This window comes from Schistocerca piceifrons, chromosome 4 (assembly GCF_021461385.2).
Source record: "Schistocerca piceifrons isolate TAMUIC-IGC-003096 chromosome 4, iqSchPice1.1, whole genome shotgun sequence".
NCBI classification, from domain to species: domain Eukaryota; kingdom Metazoa; phylum Arthropoda; class Insecta; order Orthoptera; family Acrididae; genus Schistocerca; species Schistocerca piceifrons.
The window spans coordinates 99170985-99188415 of NC_060141.1; the positions used below are offsets into that span (position 1 = coordinate 99170985).

Sequence of the window (17431 nt, forward strand, 5' to 3'; positions counted from 1 at the left end):
AGGAGCTGCTCGGGTTTTGCACTTCCATACTAATTCGCTGTAGATCATTCTTTTTAATATTTTCCTTGTACAACTAGTAAGTGCTGCACTGTGGTAGGTTGGTGTTACCTTTCTGGATTTCAGGAGAGGGATCATGGATGCTTCCACATAGGAACCAATTGCTCTGATAGATATTGTTAAAAAACTTAAGAAAGTATTCTTCAGACATGGGATTTAAGTGTTGCAACAGGTCTTGGATCTTCTGATGTGCTGTAGCTGATGTTCAGTTGTACCCCCTGTGCTATTTTAAGCATATTTTACATTCTCTTTTGTTTACATTTTCTTTTGTTTACATTCCTTTTTACATACTCTGTATTAACAATGTTTCTTTAATACTCTGTTGAAAAATAAAAGAAAATCAACAAAATGAACATTGGAAAACACTTTACACTTCACTCACAACCTCAGCACCTTCTCTCCCATTTGCTTCATGTGATCCTCCTCAACCCAACACCCCACCTTCCTAGACGTTGGCCTCCTCCTCTCTTATGGCTCCATCCCCACCTCTGCCCACATTAAACCCACCAACCACCAACATTACCTGCAATTTGCGAGCTGTACTCCCTTTCACACCAAAAAATTCCTCCCATACAGCCAGGCCACCTGGGAACTGGATATCTGCAGTGACAAAAACTCTCTTGCTCAGTATGCTGAGGGTCTCACCCAGGTCTTCACAGACAGGCACTATTCCCAGACCTAGTCTGCAAACAGATCTCTTGTTCCATCTACTCTCACACCCCAGTCCTCCCACCACCCCCAAGAACCAGCCACAAAGGAGTGTCCCCTTCATCACCCATTACCACCCCGGACTGGAACAACTGAACCACATCCTTCACCAGGGCTTTGATTACCCATCATCATGCCCTGAAATGAGGGGCATCCTACCTGAGATACTTCTCACCCCTCCTAAAGTGGTGTTCCATTGCCCACTCAACCTCCACAACATCTTATTTAATTCCTATGTGCCACTCCCTATCCCAGCTTCTTGCCATTAGGGTAATACCTCTGTGGAAGACCAGTGCAAAACCTGCCCAACCCACCCATTCAGCACTGCCTATTACAGTCCTGTCACAGATTTATCCTACCCCATCAGGAGCTGGGCAACCTGTGAAAGCAGCCATGTCATTTACCAGCTCTGTTTCAATCATTGCACAGCCTTTTATATTGGTGTCACTACCAACCAGCTGTCCACCAGGATGAACAGCCACCACCAAACTGTGGCCAAGAGCAAAGTAGACCAACCTGGGGCACAACAGGCACCTGAACATAACACACTTGATTTCGATCACTGCTTCACTACCCGAGCCATCTGGACCCTTCCCTCCACCACTAGCTTTTCTGAACTGTGCAGACGGGAGTTTCCTTTACAACACATTCTCTGCTCCTGTAATTATCCTGGCCTCAACCTGTGGTAACTACTGTCCACACGCCCTCCACCCAACAGTTTCCACGCCCTCTGCCCTGTCGTCTCCTCCCCATTCTCACCTGCCACCCTGTTTATTTGCAGCCCTCTGCCAATGTGTCAGCCTGTCTTTCCTTGCTCCTTTCCTTTTCTGCTCCTTCCCCCCCCCCCCACCCCCCCCCCACCCCCCCCCCACACACACCCCATCACCCTGCCCCACTAACTCCTGATGCTGTGCCTGTTGGCATTCTAGTCCCTGAACACGCCATCAGACAAGGTCATCTCTCTCCCAACCTGTGCACTACTATCCTTTCACCTCCCCTGGTCCCTCCAGATTGTTACTTGCAGCCCATGTGATATTTGCATTCCGGCCCGAGAAGCTGGAGTTCGCAGTCATGTGTGCATGAGAAGTGCTTGCTTGTGTGTATGAATAGTGTGTGTCTCTCTATTACTGAGGAAGGCTGTGGATGAAAGCTGTATGTAAGTGTCTTTTAATCATGCCTCTCTGTAACTTAAAGTGTCGTCTTTAGAGTAAGTAGCAATCTGCCTTTTCCTATATTGTTTACGTTTCACTTTCATACAGACAGAATCTGTTTCCTTATTTGCAAGGTGATTCATGTCACTGTTGTATGGGGAGGGTAGGTGCACATTTGTGCATGCACAATTGGCATGTGGTGTTTGTTGCCAGACATTCCCAGCTGATATGATGCATTCTTAACTAGGCTGTGGCCAGCTGCATCTGCTGCAATCTGCAAAGCTGGAGAGTGAGCAGATACATACATACCTGTGCCAACTAGAGGTCTAACCCCTACACACAACTCATTGCATTGAAAATGGGGGCAGCCCTGTTTCGCATTCGTCCAAGCTTCTGCTGTTTCTGGTAGCTCTAGCGTGATTGGCTGATGTGGGGGAGGGGACCGAACAGGAAGGTTATCAGTCCCATTGGATGATCATTCATTTAATCCTATACTTGGGAACTAGCTCTAGTCAGAGCCCCTATCACACTAGTTTCTTCATTAGCAATCCTTTTTAGCTTAACATTGCTACTCCTTGAAATTTGGTCTGAAAAGGGTGCATGGAGTTCCAGTTATAGTACAAAAGTGGTTTTATAAGTTTGGTAAGTTTCTATGAAAGAATGGAACATTTCTGTCAATTTCTTGAAAGGGATAGAGTGCTACTCACCATACAGCAGAGATGTTGAGTCACAGATAGGCACAACAAAAAGACTGACAAACAAGTAAGTTTCCAGACAAGAGGCTTTCTTCTGAATTAGACACTCACATACACACACATTTAAACATAGTCTGGCCTTGGTGGCAGCCAGAGACAATGTTCATGTGTGTGTGAGTTGCAGTTGTGTGAGTCTATGTGTTTATGTTGTGTAATTCAGAAGAAGGCCTTTTGGTCAAAAGCTTACTTGTTTGACAGTCTTTTTGTTGTGCCTATCTGTAAATCAACGTTTCTGCTATATGAGGGGGGGGGGACCCAAAAGTAACCAGATCATAATGCTGCACATCATGTACTTGTAGTAGCAGGTTGCACCAACACAGGGTTGTAGAAGGAGCTCTGCTGAGTCATTCAGCCATGCAGTGTCACCTAACAGTGAGAAGTGTGGTTTCTTTGGCAGTTCTTTGAGTGTGCATACAGTGCAGACGTGACACGAGGAAATGGCTAGCTCTTACGAACAACATGTGGCAGTGAAGTTTTGTTTCTTGCTCAGCAAAAATGCAGCCGAAACTGTTGTGATGTAGTAAAATGCATGTGTACAAATGGTTTTCTCAGTTTGAAAAGGGAAAAATGGTGGTTGAAGATCAGCCCCATTCTGGTCGACCTTCAACTGCTCGAAACGAAGACAACATCGACAAATTCTGTGATCTCATCAGTGAAGATCGATGCAGGACAATTGACCAACTCAAGAACTTGTCTGGGTTGTCCTGGAGCTCAATTCAGCACATCTTGACCGTCTATTTGGGGATGTGAAGAGTGGCAGCAAAATTCATGCCAAAGCTTCTTACCAGAGATCAAAGAGATCGTCGCGTTCAAGCCTGTCTTGAAATGAAGGACGCGTTCAAAGATGATCCACATTTTTTCAACAAAATCATTACAGTCATGGTGCTATGGGTACGATCCAGAAAGTAAACAACAGTCATCACAATGGAAGTCACCTGGCTCACCTTGACCAAAAAAAGCTCGACAACTGAAATCGAATGTGAAAACGATGTTGAACCGTTTCTCTCTTTTTTTTTTTTTTTTTTTTTTTTTTTTGGCATCGAAGGGATCGCACACGCTGAATTTGTCCCTGAAAACCAGACAGTAAACCAACAATTCTATTTCAAGGTTATGAAACGGCTTCGCAGAAGTTTGGCGCAAAAACGTCCAGCTTTGTGTGATTCTGGCGTGTGGTTCCTGCATCATGACAATGCCCCCGTGCACACGGCTCTCAGCATTTGCCAGTTTTTGGCGTCAATGAAGATGACTACCTTGACCCATGCCCCCTATTTGCCAGATTTAGCACCCTTGGACTTCCTCCTATTCCAGAGGATGAAAAGAGACTTGAGAGGGAAGCGTTTTGTGGATGTGGAAGACGTAAAATGCAATGTCATGAAAGTGCTAGCAGGTATCAAAGAGGACAAATTTAAAAGATGCTTCGAACATTTGGACAAGTGTATTAATGCTAATGGAGAGTACTGTCAAAGGAGATTAAGGTTGTATTTGAAAACAATAAAGTATAAGCTTTCTAGAAAGAAATTCCAGTTATTTTTGGGTCCCCCCCTTGTATATTGAGTAGCAGCCTATCCTTTTCATAATATTCTCTTATTCCATCCTGGATTTTCCAAATCAACATACTTGTTTCACTTTCATAGTAGGTAAGCTTGATTATTCCAAGGAATGTATGAAGAATTCCACAACATACAGCATACAGTTCATTTTGACAGCCGTCTGAAGTGGTCAGTATGTTGACTGTGACTGAAAATGGAGAAAACTGACTTTTGTACTGTTATTATTAAACATTTTCATTTGAGGGGCCTGACTGCCACCCAGATCAAAACAGAATTGAATGCAGTTCGTGCTGACTCTGTACCATCATTGAAGACCATTTACTTTTGGATTAATGAATTTAAACATGATTGGACAAGCACTGAAGATGAAGTGTGCTCTGGCTGTTAAATTGAGGTTATCACAAAGGAAACTATTGACAACATCCATGATATGGTAATGCAAGACTACTGAATAAAAATTCGTGAGAGTGCTCAGACTGTAGTCATCTCAACTGAGTGAGTACATAATATTTACATGGAGAATTGGCTTTGAGGAAGCTGTGTGTGAGGTGCATGCCATAATTTCTCACTGTCACTGGCACACCATTTCAAGACAACGCCTGGTGATATTTAAGCTCAATCCACAAGACTCTTTGCACTGATTTGTGACTGTTGATGATACCTGGATCAACTATTGCACACTAGAGTCGAAACACCAGCCAAGTCAGTGGACAAAGGCTGGTGGAAGTGCACTGAAGAAATCGAAGACTATTTTGTCAGCAGGTATGGTGATGACGAGTTTTTCCCCAAAGGGGTGGAGGGGGTGGGGGTGGGGTGGGGGGAATATGTGTGCTCAATTCAATGTCAGGGATGGTACATTGAAATATGATGTGCAAGATTTTTGTTCATTTTACAATTAAAATATTTTAGCACTTTTAAGATTTTCATTTGAACCACCCTTATATTAGAAAGAAAAACAGACTTGGCAATAATTCTTGGCAGGATGACATCAATTCTGCATCTACTTAAACATATGTACACAGACTGGCTTTCAAAAAATAACAGATAACAGACAGTTAACACCAACAAGGTGTGTAAAAGATGCAAGTTTGTCGCAACTGTGCCAGAGGATTGATGATGCATGGAAGTACGTTACAAACAATTTTATGAGAGAATAAACTGCCATTTGACTGTGTATTACAGTGTACATGCTCTGTACTATCTAGGTTTTGGCATTTATGCCATTATCAAATACAATATTATAGACAGTTAACATATCATATATATATTAACAGTCTGAAGAAGAGAAATTTGTTAACATCGAGTATAGATTTAAGTGTCAGGAAGTTATTTCTGAAAGTATTTGTATGGAGTGTAGCCATGTATGGAAGTGAAACATGGACGGTAAATAGTTTGGACAAGAAGAGAATAGAAGCTTTTGAAATGTGGTGCTACAGAAGAATGCTGAAGATTAGATGGGTAGATCACATAACTAATGAGGAAGTATTGAATAGGATTGGGGAGAAGAGAAGTTTGTGGCACAACTTGACCAGAAGAAGGGATCGGTTGGTAGAACATGTTCTGAGGCATCAAGGGATCACCAATTTAGTATTGGAGGGCAGCGTGGAGGGTAAAAATCATAGGGGGAGACCAAGAGGTGAATACACTAAGCAGATTCAGAAGGATGTAGGTTGCAGTAGGTACTGGGAGATGAAGAAGCTTGCACAGGATAGAGTAGCATGGAGAGCTGCATCAAACCAGTCTCAGGACTGAAGACCACAACAACAACAAGGATTTTTAGCATTGTACTTGATAATGACATAGAAACCAAAATAGTACAGAAGATGACTATGGTAATACACAGTCAAATGGCAGTTTATTCTCTCAAAAAATATTGTATGATTGTGGCTCAACACCATCAAAAACTTGTTATTGTTTCAAATTAGACTTGCAACAGGCATTTATAAAATGTTCCATACTGAATGCACTAAATGGTATGGAGGATGATGCTCTGTAGGAAGAACTGAGCAACAAGGAATCAAGTGTTGTGATTCAGAATTATCTAACCTATATTTAAACATTTCATAAAATTTATGTATAAATCTAATAAAATTTTGTTTTATATTTCAGCTGTTAATTTCAAAGTTATTTTCATTCATATTTTGTAAGTGTTGCTTTTATGAGTTATGTTGTTATGGCTAATGCTACATCCTGAATGTTTTCCTACCAGTGGCAAGAGATTCCTATGAATCAAGAATCACATACTCTCTTTGCCAGAAGAATAATCAAAAATGTAAAAATTATGTATTCTTCCATGTTAGCTATTACCTCATTAAATCCTGTTCACCTAACAAACTTGAGTGAGACAACAGCAGACACAGAAGTGAGGCAACTGACTTTTAGTATTGATTTTTAAATCTTCTACAACTATAAATTCTGTTTGAAATTCGAAAGAGTGAATTAATCTACAAAATAATCTTGCTAACCTCAACTGCTAAGCTTATGACTTGAACTCAACTACTGTAGTTACATCATCATCCATTCTATCTCGTTTGCATCTCATGTTACAATGAACCAACTTTGTTTCAGTTTTCAAGAGTAGTCAGCAGCTTTTTCTCCCCTTGAATTTAAAGTTTCATTTTCTGCATGCAGCTTAGATTTGAGTACTTTTTCCTGGAATTTAGAGTTTCATTTTTTTTTTGTATGTGGCTTAAATTCAAGTGCGGCTTAGATTCAGTTGGTATATGTGTGGATGGATATGTGTGTGTGTGCGAGTGTATACCCGTCCTTTTTTTCCCCCTAAGGTAAGTCTTTCCGCTCCCGGGATTGGAATGACTCCTTACCCTCTCCCTTAAAACCCACTTCCTTTCGTCTTTCCCTCTCCTTCCCTCTTTCCTGACGAAGCAACCGTTTGTTGCGAAAGCTAGAATTTTGTGTGTATGTTTGTGTGTCTATCGACCTGCCAGCGCTTTCATTCGGTAAGTCACATCATCTTTGTTTTAGATATATTTTTCCCACGTGGAATGTTTCCCTCTATTATATTAGATTCAGGTAAATGTGACATTTAAATCGTGGAACGTTGGCAGGGCATCTGGTAGACTCAGAACTTCCATAGCCCACAATCATCCTTGACACTAGCAAGCTGTACCCATATTTTAGCTGGTGGTTGGGAAACACTATTCAGTTGGTATTTTCTAAGAATTCACCCTATATTTCCAGATAAACAGAATAAACACAAGGGATACATCCTCACAAGGTTCATCTTATGTTTCATCTAACTGTACAGTTGGCATAGAATATAAGAATTTGCAATTTTTTTGTAGCTGTTATGCCAGAAAAGTGTCTTCAAATGTTCAATTTTTTGGTTGAGACTCTCATTTTCAGAGAAGGTACATGCCTTTTATTTCTTTGAGCATGCCACTCCTCTGTGACACAGTGTCAGCTGTCTGCTTGTAAGTACAGGTCAGTGTACATCTTCTTATGGTGCACAATATGGCTCAATGTGCTGTCTGCTCTTCTTTTTGCCCTGACATCTAGAAAGAGGAGCACTCCATCCACTTCAGGTAGAGTTGTAAAATTTTTTTGGTAGTTCAATGATACTATAATCATGTCTCCCAATGGAAGAGACAAGCTGAATGATTTCATCACATAACACAGTCCCATAGACCTGAACATCATGTTACCATGGAAGATGCCAGCAACACACATTTCTGGGTGCAAATATCATATAAAGAGTGAAGATTTGGTGCAAGAGGGAGAGGGAGCGGGGGGGGGGGGGGGGGGGGGGGATGGCTGGTCTAATGCCCACAGCTGGGTATGGACCACAAAGAGAGAGTGCTGGTTCAGAGAGAGAGAGAGAGAGAGAGAAAGGGAGAGATAAGCCCAGAGTCAGCTCATAGACAATCACTTTATTGATGTACCTGATGATGGCAATGTGCTTGCTTTTTGAAATATTGTGCCTGTTGGACACTGACATCCAGATATTCACCCATGAAATATTTCATCATAAATCATGAATTTGAAGACTCTTCATCACATACCTCTATAGTGAGGAGATGTATCACAGCATGAGACATGAAAAGACTTCACAAGCTGCATCACTGGAGGAGCCATTCTCTTAAGACCTTTCCACTCCTTATGAGATGCCATGGAGATGGTATGGTGCTGAAACTCACTTAACAAAGAACTATTCAAAATCAAACAATGCAAAATTCAGGATGGAATAATGACAATATTATGGGAAGGATAGGCTGCAACACACTATACAGAAGAGATGTAGAGTTGCAGATGGGCACAACAAAAAGACTGATATAAATCTGAGCTTTTGGTCATGAGGCCTTGTTCTAAAGTAGAAAACACACACACATTCACACAAGCATAACTCATGCACACATGACCATAGAGATTTATTTATTTATTGTGCCTGCCTGTAACTAAATGTCTTCTCTGTATGGTGAGTAGCAATGTGTCCTGTCTGTGATATTGTTGTTAAAGAACTATTCAGATTACATATACTACAAACACAGCTGGTATTCAGTTCAGTTCCTGGACATGGAATAGGATTTATGGTCTCACGTGGGCCACAGTGGGCTCTACACAGGGGAAGGATTCCAGATGTCAAATACCAAAATTTGAGCATATGTAAGAGATACTGTCTTCTGAAGCTCCCTTCAAGGTTATCACCAATCTCAATGCCAAACAACTGGATGAGGACACAGTTTTAGCTCAAAAGAAAGGACTCAATTTTGCACCCACTCCTAAATCTGCACCTACCATACTCCTGCAAACAGAATCTATGAAACCAAACATCTCTAGCAGGGAAAAGGTGGTCATACAGGAACTCATAGAAGGTATCCCGATATCTTAGTTTTACTAGCTGACAAAAGTATCACACACCTTTCTCTCCAGGATTACATTGAGAAGACGTGGGGCATGCCTGAAGGTTGTGCATTTCAGAAGATCGACAATGATCCTACCAGGGGAGTGGAGAGGAACATCATGGTACTTGTCAAAGAGTCTAACTTACCAGACAAAGCTGTTTAGAAACTACGACAGACAGCATTGGTTACACTGAAACTTTATGGACTTTCAGGGGTTTGCAAAGATAGGGTGCCTTTACTTTCCATTGTTAGCAATATTGTTGCTCTGTGTACTCACTTGCTAAATGTCTGAAGGATATGTTGGAAAATGTTGACATCATATTTGCAACTTCAAGTTTAAGGATTCTGACATCCTTGTGAACTTCGGTGTTGTCTTTATTTTTACCAGAATGTTTGCAAGAATCCTTGGAACTTATCGGCCAGAAATTTGACACATTTCTCGACACTGACATATTACCTTTACAATGGTAGTTATTATGAGCAGACAGGAGTAGCCATGGTGAAGCCACTTCCACCAGTTATTGCCAACATGTATACAGAACATTTTGAGCAGGAAGGCCTAGAATCATGCAACAGAAACCTACCTGATTTTTCCAGCATGTCAATGACACTTTTGTTGTGGCTACATGCAGAAACAAGCTGAATGGTTTCCTCAAATGTCTCAGTTCTATGCATTAGAACATCAATTTTACCATGGAACTCAAAGTGGATGAACTAGTCACCTTTCTGGATGTCCTAGTAAAAAGAAGAGCAGATGGCACAGAGTGTACCTAAGAAGACGCACACTAACCTATACTTATGCAGACAGCTACCACCACCCGGCTAGATGAATGGTATACTCAAAACATTGGTACCTAGGGCTCACACTGTCTCTGGCAATGAGAACAATGAGAGTCTCAACCCAGAACTTGAATGATCGAGAATGGTTCTGGAAGAATGACTATACAGAGTGGCAAATTCAGAGAGCAGTACATACTACACTGACTGTACCATTAATGACACATTATCTGGAAAGACAGTACAAATTCTGTGGAAGCACCAACTGAAGATGTCTGCAATCATTACATAAGATACAGGCCCTGTTTGGCAATGTCAAGGATGACCTTGGACTATGGAAGTCCAGAGTCTATCAGATCCCTTGTCAATGTGTCATGATATACATAGGTCAGACCATGCATTCTGTCAAAGATTGTTGCCGGGAACACCAACAACACACCACATTGCAGCAGCCTAACAAGTCAGCTGTCACTGAACACTGCTATCAGAACTATATGCACAGATTACAACTGTACTAAGGTTTTGAAATAAATGTCTAACTTCTGGAACTGTGTCATTAAAGAATCCATCAAGATTTGAGCATAGAAACTGATTGTCAGTCTTGATGGTAGCTGCATCCTTAGTAAGCTCTGGGAACCTGAACTTAGTCACATTAAGGAGAGGAAGGAGATATCCCACAATGAACTGACTTTGGGTGCAAGTGGAGCAATAGCAGAGATGATGATGGCATGCATCCTTGGGCTCAGACCTCTTGTGGAGGGATGTGTCAGTGAGAGGAGGGAGAGGCAGTCGCTGACTCACACCCACACCTGGACACAGTCCACTGAGGGAGTATCAGGTCAGAGGGAGAAGATGTAACCCCTGCACCAGCTCCTAGATAAGCAACTCATCAGTGCACCTGTCTCTTGCCAAAATATTGCACCCATTGGACATTGACATTCACTCATAAACTATTTCATCATCAATCACACCATGGAAATTTAGAGAACACTTTATTCTTCAATGCTTTTATTTGGTTATGTTATATCTCTCATTTTTTTCTACTGTGGTCTTCTTGACTTTGGTGACATTACTATGCACTGCTGGTACATTGAGTTCTACTTCTGTGTTTCTTTGTTACATAAATCCATACTTGCTCAGATATACTCCCCCAAAATGTTGTGGCAGTTTCAGATTTATTTTGTAGTCTTATTTCCAGCTCAGAACTTCTTTCTTGATTGTGTATTATTAATTCCTATTATTTTGACAGACATTCTTCAACTCAGGAAATAATGACTCAAAAATTTATTTAACTTTTCCTTTTCATTTAGCCTTTGTGGTTCCCCATCTTCCCTCTCCTGTAACTGTTGTGCCTTCCATTCTTCCTTCTGTTGTATTACTAAATCTGTTAATGCTTTGAGTTGATGCCGTAATCCTAGTTTGTTGTTGATTATTTCTTCTTTTTGTTTACCTTTGCACAATCCTTGTAACATTCTGCTAGAAAGCAGTATGAAATGTTGAAAATAAAAATGGATCCCGTAGTTAGCTTGGTTCATCAATCATCTTATGAAATACTGGAATAATTTATAGCAGAATGTTAATTAATTCTGTCTCCTTCACCATGGTTGAGGTTATAGTTAAAAATCTTGCTTTACTGCAGTTCACGTTAATTTTGTCTCTTGATGCACATAGGATGTCAGATATTCAGATATGCACTCTATTTAGAAAAAAAAAAAAATAGTATTCTAGTGCATGTCAGATGTCAGATATGCAATGTAATTGAGACCAGATACTGATTTTTTGATCAAATTTTTTTCTTCATGCTTATACTTTCCTCAATTATGTCAATCGTGATATAACATATTGTATGAGGCTAAGACTGACGACTGACACATACTGCTTAATATTGCCCCCTGTGCACTGAATGCACCCAGATATTCATAACTGATGACAGTGACTGTTTTAGTACACAGATTTATAATCTACATACTCGCATATCCCTTTGTAAGAATTTTGAAACACAACTTTAATCTTAAAACACTGTTGAGGTGTTCCATAAGAGCCATATTTCTACAAATGAATGTTTTTAACTCTTCCAACCCCCCTTCCCCTCCCCCCCCCCCTTCCCCCTCCGAGATACAACTCCTTACACCACTCCACCTGCCTTACTGCAGTCGCAACTTCTTTGTGTGTTCAGCTGGTACAATGTGGCTGCACAGGTGTGTGCTTTTGTGTGTGTGTGTGTGTGTGTGTGTGTGTGTGTGTGTGTCACTGAATGTATGTGTTCCCTCAGTCATACTCCTAAGTAATAAATATTACTGCTAGCATTCAATGGTTTGTATGTTAAGAGGTTGTTGTGGTCTTGAGACCAGAGATTGGTTTGATGCAGCTCTCCATGCTGCTCTATCCTGTGCAGACTTCTTCATCTCCAATTACCTACTGCAACCTACATCCTTCTGAATCTGCTTAGTGTATTCATCTCTTGGTCTCCCTCTATGATTTTTACCCTCTACTCTTCCCACCAGTAATAAATTGGTGATCTGTTGATGCCTCAGAATGTGTCCTACCAACCAGTCCCTTCCTCTAGTCAAGTTGTGCCACAAATTCCTCTTCTCCGCAATTCTATTCAGTACCTCCACATTAGCTATGTGATATACTCATCTAATCTTCAGCATTCTTCTGTAGCACCACATTTGGAAAGCTTCTATTCTCTTCTTGCCTAAACTGTTTATCATTCATGTTTCACTTCCATACATGGATACACTGCATTCAAATATTTTCGGAAAAGACTTCCTGACACTTAAATCTATACTCGATGTTAACAAATTTCTCTTCTTCAGAAACACTTTCCTTGCAATAACCAGTCTACATTTTATATCAACTATACTTCGACCATCATCAGTTATTTTGTCCCTCAAATAGCAAAACTCATTTACTACTTTAAGTGTCTCATATCCTCACCATCAACTGATTTAATTCAGCTACATTCCATTATCCTCATTTTTCTTTTGTTGATGTTCATCTCATATCCTCCTTTCAAGACACTATCCATTCTGTGCAACTGCTCTTCCAGGTCCTTTGCTGTCTCTGACAGAATTACAATGTCATCGGCAAACCTCAAAGTTTTTATTTCTTCTCCATGGATTTTAATTCCTACTCCAAATTTTTCTTTTGTTTCCTTTACTGCTTGCTCAATATACAGAATGAATAACACCCCCTTCTCAACAACTGCTTAGCTTTTGTGCCCCCTCACTCTTTTAACTATCATCTGGTTTCTGTACAAATTGTAAATAGCCTTTCACTCCCAGTATTTGACCCCTGCCACCTTCAGAATTTGAAAGAGAGTATTCCAGTCAACATTGTCAAAAGCTTTCTCTAAGTCTACAAAGTCTGGAAATGCAGGTTTGCCTTTGCTTAACCTGTCTTCTAAGATAAGTCATGGGGTCAGTATTGCCTCACGTGTTCCAACATTTCTACAGAATCCAAACTGATCATCCCCGAAGTTGACTTCCATCAGTTTTTCCATTCATCTGTAAAGAATTCGTGTTACAGTTTTCCAACTGTGACTTATTAAACTGATAGGTCAGTAGTTTTCACACCTGTCAACACCTGCTTTCTGTGGGATTTGAATTATTATATTCTTCATGAAGTCTATGATATTTCGCCAGTCTCATATATCTTGAACACCAGTTGGAAGAGTTTTGTCATGGTTTCTACTTCCGGGGCCTTGTTTCAAATTAGGTCTTTCAGTGTTCTGTCAAACTCTTCACACAGTATTATATCTCCCATTTCATCTTCATCTACATCCTCTTCCATTTCCATAATATTGGCCTCAATCACATTGCCCTTGTATAGACCCTCTATATACTCCCACCTTCCTGCCTTCCCTTCTTTGCTTAGGACAGTTTTCCACCTGAGCTCTTGATATTCATACAAATGGTTCTTTTTTCTCCAAAATTCTCTTTAATTTTCCTGTGGGCTGTATCTAGCTTACCCCTAGTGATACATGCCCCTACATCCTTACATTTGTCCTCTACCCATCCCTGCATAGTCATTTTGCACTTCCTGTCGATATCATTTCGAGACGTTTTTATTTCTTTTCACCTGCTTCATTTACTGTGATTTGTTATTTTCTCCTTTCATCAATTAAATTCAATATCTCATCTGTTACCCAAGGATTTCTACTTGCCGCTTTCACTATTTCATCTTTCAAAGCTACCCATTCTTCTTCTACTGTATTTCTTTCCCCTGTTCTTGTCAAACATTCCCTAATGCTCTCTTTGAAACTCTCTACAAGTTTATCCTGGTTCTATCCTCTTAAATTCCTACCTTTTTGCAGGTTCTTGAGTTTTAATCTACAGTTCATAACCAATAAATTTTGGTCAGAGTCCACATCTGCCTCTGTCAATGTCTTACAATTTAAAACCTGGTTCCTAAATCTCTGCCTTACCATTATGTAATCTATCTGAAACCTTCCAGTGTCTCCAGGCCTTTTTCGCATATACAGTCTTCTTTCGTACTCCTTAAACCAAGTATTAGCTATGATTAAGTTATGCTCAGTGCAAAATTCTACCAGGCGTCTTCCCCTTTCATTCCGTATGCCCACTCCATAATCACCTGCTACTTTTCCTTCTCTTCCTTTTCTACTGTTGAATTACAGTCCCCCATGACTATTAAATTTTTGTCTCCCTTAACTATCTGAATAATTTCTTTTGTTGCATCATACATTTCTCCAATCTCTTCATCATCTGCAGAGCTAATTGGCATATAAACTTGTACTGCTGTGGTAGGTGTGGGCTCCGTGTCTATCTTGGCTACTATAATGTGTTCATTATGCAGTTTGTAGCATTTCTGCCTGCTTTATTTCTTCATTTGTTGTCCTCGGTGTCGATGTACTGTGTTGCTACACTGGCTGAAAAATGGGGTTTGTAATTTGGACAGATTAGATCAGATTAGATTACATTAGTACTTGTTCCATAGATCATGAATACAACACTTCGTAATGATGAGGAAAGTGTCAGACAATGATGTGGAACACTAACTACTGTAAATAATGTGGCCGACAGGTACACATTTGTGTTTCACCATTGTTTAATTTCACTTTGCACAACCCCAAATAATATACAGTTATATATGTATGGCCAGTGCACTATTATTTAAACTTTCCATAAGCCTCATTAATAGTTTGCAGGCAAACCTCCACATACTGCTACAATAGTTTACTGTTGAACATCTATGAGCAATAATAATATAACCACATAGTTCATAGTTCTTGAAGAATAAATAGGGACTTATGGAGCAGACTCTCTCATTGTTTTTACATGTGGCCTAATTGTTTAACACTTATTCCACAGTTAAGTTGATGCATTGTTGTCATTTTAAGCAACACTGGTTACTCAACTGAAACTTGGTCGTGGACTGACTGTCTCATGACCAAAAATTGGGTCCTTACATATCCTCGCAATAATAGGTGCTGAAACTACACCTTGTTTGAAGTTTAATGTACAGAAAGTACAATTAGAACTCAAGTCATTAAATTAACTGAACACATCAAAAAAATTGTGTCTTTTTAAAAGTTTCTTCTATTACAGGGGTTAAGCCAAATTATTTGTTTAAATCATGAAATTAACATACATAGTTACGCAAAAAATAATTTTGACAAAACCTTTAATCACTTTGGAATTAATTAAGGCTTTGCTAACATTTTGTCGAATATAGCCAAATAGATTCTTTAAGATTACTAGCATTTTGTCTTCCAAATGTTTACAATTATTATAGAATTTAAATTTGTTTATATTTCAACAATAGAATTTAAGTTATGAAACAATAACTGATTTCACCCTATAATGAAAGATACTAACCAGTAATAGTCAAAATAAATTAGAAAATCAATTACATAATAAAACTAAGAACAGAATTAGATCTGGTGTTATATTCCTTAAAACTAAGGGCCAATCTTTCTCTTTTATAATAATACAGATTATACTCACTTAAGTTAATGTTAATTAAGTCAAAATGAAAAAATGAATTTTAAGGAGCAGATGACAAAATAAGAGGGGAATTAAAATTATCCCAGCTTGCTTCATCTCAGGTTTGTAATAGCTTATCCACCTTTTTATCTTTTCATTCATTTTAAGCTTACTCCTTCATTACTGTTATTTGATTTTGTATTTATAAACCTGTATTCACCTGACCGCAAGCCCTGTTCCTCCTGCCTCAAAACTCCACTAATTCCCACTATATCTAACTTTAACCTCTCCATTTCCATTTTTAAATTTTCTAACCTACCTGCCTGGTTAAGGGATATGACATTCCACACACCAATCTGCTTTGTTTCTCCTGACAACGGAGTCCCCTGAGTCATCCCTGCCCAGAGATCTGAATAGGGGACTATTTTACCTCTGGAATATTTTACCCAAGAGGACGCCATCATCATTTAACCATACAGTAGAGCTGCATGCCCACAGCTTGCTTTCAAGAGGTAGACACTGAAAAATGAAAAGTAGGCAAGTCCTGCAAGGACAGTGCAAATGTAAGGAAATATTATTAATTTTTGAATTAAGTGAAGGTGAACAGAATGTCAACTTATCAATGAAGATGTGTTCACAGTTCTGAAAAAAGAAACAGATGAAGGATTATGCTCTTTTTGTTTCATTTGTCTTTCTTGATTTGTTATTCTGGGATTTATGAGACACTGTCCTCAATCATCATTTGTAAACAGGATTTTAACATCATGCTAGTGGTGTATGTTGAAAGATCTGCAGAGACCAGTAGATTCTTCTAAGGACATCGTTAGTAGATATAATATATTCCTAGTATTTAACTTTGTTTGTAGTCTCTAGTATGAGTATTTCCATGCTTAGTTTTAAATTTTCCAGAAATAATCAGTCATTAGCCTCTTGCACCCAGCATGTATTCTATGCATCCTAGTATTTTATCACTCATTTGCCTCTTACTTCCAACACCTCTTCCATTCATATTAATATTTTATAGCCAATAATCAGAGTGCATTTGTCATGTCTATGTCCTTGAGTTTCTGGGTGCGCAATATAACACCACTTCTTCCTAACCAGGTGTGGAGATAGTTATGGATTATTAATGAACAGCCATCTGTCCTACGAAGCACCAGACCAGGTGCAATATACTAATTCAATGGGTCGCTCAAAAATTCCATACAACTGTACCAGTCAGTATTAAAATTGGCGCAGTGGAGATTGTCTGCTGCGCCTATTAGTTTGGCCAAAATCAAATACAATAAGCAATATTACTACAATCATACTTGCAGCCATTCATGACTGCGACTATAATTATATGGTCAATTTAACACCAAATCATTTATGTGTTTACCATGATATATTAAGATGCTGTCATAAGTCATTCATTCAATATAAATATTCTTATGAAGACCTAGTTGGCTGAAAGCTCTCTTTCTAATAGTCTTTCTGTTGAACCTAACTGTGACTCAGCATCTCCACAATATCATGAGTATCAACTATCCTTTTCGTAATATGGTTACATTTCAACCTGGATTTTCCATTATTGGATTTAAGAAGTTTCTTTTTAGAAATTCTGTGCTATGCATTTCTAGAATTACA

At 39.4% G+C, this 17431-nt stretch overlaps 1 protein-coding gene across 1 annotated transcript in view; it reads left to right on the forward strand.

Annotated features, from left to right (window-relative positions):
* The window catches only part of LOC124795630 (beta-mannosidase-like), a 302941-nt gene that overhangs the window by 165492 nt on the left and 120018 nt on the right, over nt 1–17431 (forward strand). The gene's annotated exons all lie outside the window — the stretch shown is intronic.